This window comes from Ptychodera flava, chromosome 19 (assembly GCF_041260155.1).
Source record: "Ptychodera flava strain L36383 chromosome 19, AS_Pfla_20210202, whole genome shotgun sequence".
Taxonomy (NCBI): domain Eukaryota; kingdom Metazoa; phylum Hemichordata; class Enteropneusta; family Ptychoderidae; genus Ptychodera; species Ptychodera flava.
This window is the reverse complement of record NC_091946.1, coordinates 27302010-27308009: the sequence shown is the minus strand read 5'-3', so window position 1 is coordinate 27308009 and position 6000 is coordinate 27302010.

Here is a 6000-nt window from a genome sequence, read left to right as displayed (position 1 = left end):
ATCTGTACTGGAGTAAAGAAGCGAAAGCAGTTTATAACGCATGGAAAAGACCATTCTCCCACAGGGGAGTGTGAAAAGTAACGAATGAGGGATACTTTCCCGAATTATTGGCGTTGCTCGCAAATTGCGAAACATACCTCCCGCCACCTACCAGACAACACCAATACATTTGAGCAGATGTTCCAGAAACTGTGAAGGTGTTATAAAAACAGAAATAAGCCACAGGACGGTGATGCCCTGAGCCAAGTAGGCCTAAGGTGACAAAGCGAAACAAATAATGGTGTCTAAAGGAAAAATGTAATCTGGAAACAAGGAATTTATAAGTTCCATTTTGTACAATGTGCAGTGAGATTGTTTACAAATTAATTCTAGTCCATACCAAAATTTTGTTCTCAAAAACACCACAGTAGTCTAACACTGGACATTTCTCACCAGGGCTGTAGCCTGATCAACTGCCGGGAGTGGGAGGCTCGATTGGCAGAGACCTTTATGTTAGTTCAATCACGGATTTAAAATTTGGCAAGATGGCTAATTAACGAAAACTCGCATTTTTGGGAACTGAGATTATATCCAATTTAGCGTACGCAACTATATATCGTACGTAACTTGATGCACGGTACTCAGTTTTGAAAATAGCGAATGAAAAGATGATATGTCACTTTGAAAGCAAAAATAAAGATAAATTGAAAGTTTTCTCAAATAAGTAGCACAACAAAATAACCCTCTTCACCATATTTTTGTACCAGTACAACGGGAAGTAGAATTAATATTTTGAACAGTTTTTTCCCTGCCACTCCAAAAACTTTTATGCTCCAACTTTATATCAGAATCCAAGGTGAACTCAATGGTTTCTCATTATCGACATTAAACGTAAACTTAGATCTAGGGTGCCAGGGGTACTCCCACAGAAAGGGCTGCTGTATTATGTATTACCCTAATGGATATCTTTTTCACGAAAATCCCTAAATATCGGCCGACTTTTCATTCGAAAAAACCCTAAACATTGGCCGATTGCGTAGGATATGTCTCAAAGCTTTAGGAAACCCTTCACATGCGATAGAATGGTAAATGGACTGAAGATATTTCCAAAATTTGGAATAGAATTTCCAAGCAATGAGTCAATTTATGGAGTATAATGTGTGAATGTTTGAAGAGGCATACCCTGGATGAAAACATTGGGAGTCCCCCTCCCCCCGGGTCTGTATGTGCATTGACTGTCGTACTGCTATATTGTCTGTTTATCGTTTTCCTCATGAATCCTTCGTCAAGCAAAACTTTTCTCACTAGGTTTCTTGCAAACAACGTGAAAAGTTCAGTTCTTCTGATATCTGACACCATATCATAGCAAAGCAAGCTGACGTCGTGAGATTTTACCTTATCGGCTTGTTCAACTCTTCCGAGAATACCCTAAGACGTTGTGATCTACGATAACAAAGAACGAAAATCTTAATTCTTAGCTTTACTGTTGTTGAATTTTCAATTCTTCATAGCGAGATGGTCATATCGCATATTGCATACTTGCCTTCAATTGATTCCTTAAAATTCGTCAGAGTCCAAATTACGTGTAAGGCTAAAAAGTATTGTGGGTTTCCGTAGACTTGTTCCGGGGTGTATCGAATTAATTTTCTATTTTTGTGTGACCATTTGATAGCAACATTTGGTAAAAGTCTTGCGCGATTTTAAACGTGTGAAAAAGTGTAGGGTCTGAGAGTTTTTAGCAGGGTTAGTACGGGTTACCAGAATAACGCAAATTGTTATTTGGCTTTACCCCCTTAACTCACACCGTAAAAAGGTGTATGCTTGAGAAATTTCTGCATGTCTTGCTGTCATACTTCATTTCTATAAAATGACACTTAACTATGTCAAATGAAGTATTTGTGAAGGAATCGCTGAACCGATATTCAAGAGATTAAATGATTCAACGCCGAATTTGAAGTAGCAATGAACAGCGCCACCAACGTATTACTGAGCCCAGACAACGCAGTGCCAGCTTAGCCTTGAATAGCATTTGGGAAGATGATTAGTTTCGTCAGCGTGTTTACAGTATGCATCTTACTTGAACGTTGGACGTAATAGGCTGCAATTACTGAAACGCTAATCGTGAAGCAAAGACTGGTGGATAAGCAGACCTTTCTTTACCCTGTTGGAAACTTAGCAAGCAGTAGTATGTAACACTCATCGGTATAAACGTGAATGAAAACATAAATTTGACTCGGAATTCTCTGATTTTATGACAGTCGATAATTTTTTTTTGTTACAACACTCAAATTCTAGAGACATTCATGTGGCACAACTGCATTATGCTGGAGGTGTGTATTCCGCATCGACTGTGACACATATCAGTAGACCAGAAAGGGAGAAAACAAATATTATTTCAACGTTCGTGAGAAATTGAGAGCGTAAATATTCTTCTTCTTCTTTATCTTTTTTATTGCTTTGTATTTTTGCTAAAAATGTCAGTGAAGATAGCTGTGTTTTGAATTGTATATCCCAAAACTCCCGTCAGAATAATTCGTAGATAGAAACCACGCTAATAGGACTGTACGTAATCGGTGAGCTGAATCGAAAAAGTGGAGGGAATTTAAAGGAATCGAAAACAAATGACAAAAGTTTCCACATTTTACAATTTTATCGTCACAATTTTTATGTAAGTTTCAAGGAAAATATCTGAGAAAATTTCCGTTGTTTCACTAATTTGGCAAAACAAATTACTTCTACGCCATGCTATTCATCCCTCTATTCAAATGGTATACATAAAGACATGGTGTCATTTCTATACAGAAGCTGAAGCAGTCGAAACGTGTTTTACCTTCAGTGACACAAAAGAAATGTCCTATGCATTGCATGAAAAGCATTTATTCATCTGTACAACATGGATTTTACCAGCATACGGCTCCCTTTAAGAGCGAGTGAAACCAAGAAAACTTTATGTATGTATGTATGTATGTATGTATGTATGTATGTATGTATGTATGTATGTATGTATGTATGTATGTGTATGTATGTATGTATGTATGTATGTATGTATGTATGTATGTATGTATGTATGTATGTATGTATGTATGTATGTATGTATGTATGTATGTATTTATGTATGTATGTATGTATGTATGTATGTATGTATGTATGTATGTATGTATGTATGTATGTATGTATGTATGTATGTATGTATGTATGTATGTATGTATGTATGTATGTATGTATGTATGTATGTATGTATGTATGTATGTATGTATGTATGTATGTATGTATGTATGTATGTATGTATGTATGTATGTATGTATGTATGTATGTTTTGTATGTATGTATGTATGTATGTATGTATGTATGTATGTATGTATGTATGTATGTATGTTTGTATGTATGTATGTATGTATGTATGTATGTATGTATGTATGTATGTATGTATGTATGTATGTATGTATGTATGTTGATATCTTGCGGGTCATTGCCTGAGATGTGTCTATATTTGTACGAATTGCGTGCAACATATTAATTAACATGTTGTTTTCGTGTATCTATGTACTGCTTATGGTTCATAAAACACTTACAAAAAACAACGAAATAACAATACTCCACATATATCAGACCAAAAGTTGAAAGACTGAGAGGGCTTGTTTTGTCATTATATTTTTCGTAACATGAACTCAAAATTGACCTGCTAAAATTAGAATACGAAAATCACCAAAATCTATTTCCATTCACATATACAGATACGTGTTCATATATCCATGAATTAAATTATACTAATATTATCAGACGGGGTTAATTTAGAAACAAAATTGGTAATTCTTGTATGAACAATAACAAACCATAGATGATTTACGATGTTAATGAGAATAATATATCAATCGCAATAATCTCTGTCAAACATTTACTGACGACATTTATTCTTGTTCTACCAAAATATCATTTTATATTTAGAGTCTTCATATAATAAAAGTTAGGTATTAGACATTTTCTGGTATAGGTTGTCACATAATGTCGATGCAACTGTACAAGAAAAGTATTCTTTTTTCTTTAGATTGAAGGTTAGTGTGATCCATGTATCTATTTACAGCAATTTCGATGTGTGAATGTGAGATTCGGAAATGTAATAGACCCTTTCAGACAAATTTAAAGGAGGCAAAGTTAGGTGGAAATGTGGAGCTCTAAAAGAAATATCCGAGCATAGCAACACATACGTGTCAGGTGATAGAATCTCTTGGCAGATTGAACAGTATTACATAAAACCTAAGCGCTCAAGAAGCTTAGTCTGACCCAGAAAAAAAACTTCATCGACATAATCTGTTAGAGTGTTAGATCTATGATCTTTGTCCTTAAATGTTAAACTTCTTCAAGGCATTGTTGCCTGGCTATAAAATCACAGGGTTTCACCTGCCCTACGGTAGAATGTGCCTCAAGGACAGATACTCGGACTCTCAATTTTTTCAACACTTCTCTGGTCTACCGCTTGTCAGGATTCATTTCGAAATTATTTGAGTAAGACAATTTTACACCGTTTGTCATTTTCACGAGTGTGCACGTGCCGATTTAGGCTGTATACAGAATATACAGAATTATAACAAGCAATGCAGAAAGTAATATTAGACAGATGTCACGACTTGCAAACATACGCAATGAAACTTGATAGATTGATTAAAACCTTTAAATATGAATTGAAGAGATAAAAAACCAGGCGACCCTAATACTTTAGTTGTGGATGGTCTACTATGAGGAGACATATACTCGGAAGTTTCCATTTTTGCAGAAGATCGTACAACATCCAGGTTTAGCGATAAATCAGTTGGGGGCACTGTGGTACACTTCTGACGATTACTGTCTACAGAAGTCCTGCCCTGTATTGCTGTTTTGAGTCAGCACTTAGATGCGTCTTAAAGGGGCAGCCAACAGGGGCGTTGCAACTTGAATAGATGATGTTCGTATGTGTTTCTTTACGGACCGGCAATGTCTTTTGCAACGAGGATGGAAGGACAATTTTGCAACGAGGATTTCTCTTTTTCACAGTGGGAAACCTGGATGCAGCCAAACGAGCAGGCTGAGAGTAAGGCTGGTCCGTTTGCGTAGATTTGCCTAGGAACGGGATTTGGCGAGGTAAGATGAAGGGAAGAGAGTGGTGAATCTCCTCGACGGGAAATACAAACGGGGGAAAAACGATCCAGCGAGAAGGGGAATTTTTCAGACAGTATCGAATGGCAGTTTCGATCAGTTTTCACTTTCAAGTCAATGTTTTTTTTTTCATTTCCTAAAAATTCGGCTGTTTGTCGCAAGTGCCTATCAAAGTATATACAAAATATACGGTTTATACTCTATAGTGACCCTCGAGTTCACCGTAACTTTGACGTGCCATGACCTTAATTTGAAAAAGGTCGCATGCAATTTACAATCCAATCTATGATCAGACACGAATCATACATTTTATGACCATTATTTCTGTTCTTGTAATGACCCGTCTAAAATTCTTTTGTTCTCCTCACACTAAAAGTCAAGGCATTTATTTCCGACATGTCAACATTACGATGGGCGTAACAGACACGTTAAACTGCTCTGATGCCGTGAGATCAGACACGATCCCTCCACAAAAGTGGGGCCGTGAATCAGCGATGTCTTCGCCGTTGCTTGTATCGACATTTCTCTACAGGTCGTCACTCGTACGCCTGGATCAGAAAACAATAGACGGTGGAATCCGATGCAACAAGAGATGAACACACATTATGCAAATCAATTGTATAAGTCGAGGAAAACTTTCAACAGACAATAATAAAATAATGCTACTCTCCGTGATATGTTAGATTATTTCTTTTCGACGATTACGTCATAAAATTTCGAAGAATAAATTTTCATGATGAAAACTAAGATTATTACCTTCTCTAGGTTAATATCATTCGAACTTAAATGTCCAATACGATGTACATCCATAGTCCTTAACTGTTACCCTCCTTCAAACTTTGCTGTTCTCTATTTGGGTTGAAGACCAATTTGTAAAAGTCGTTCATATAT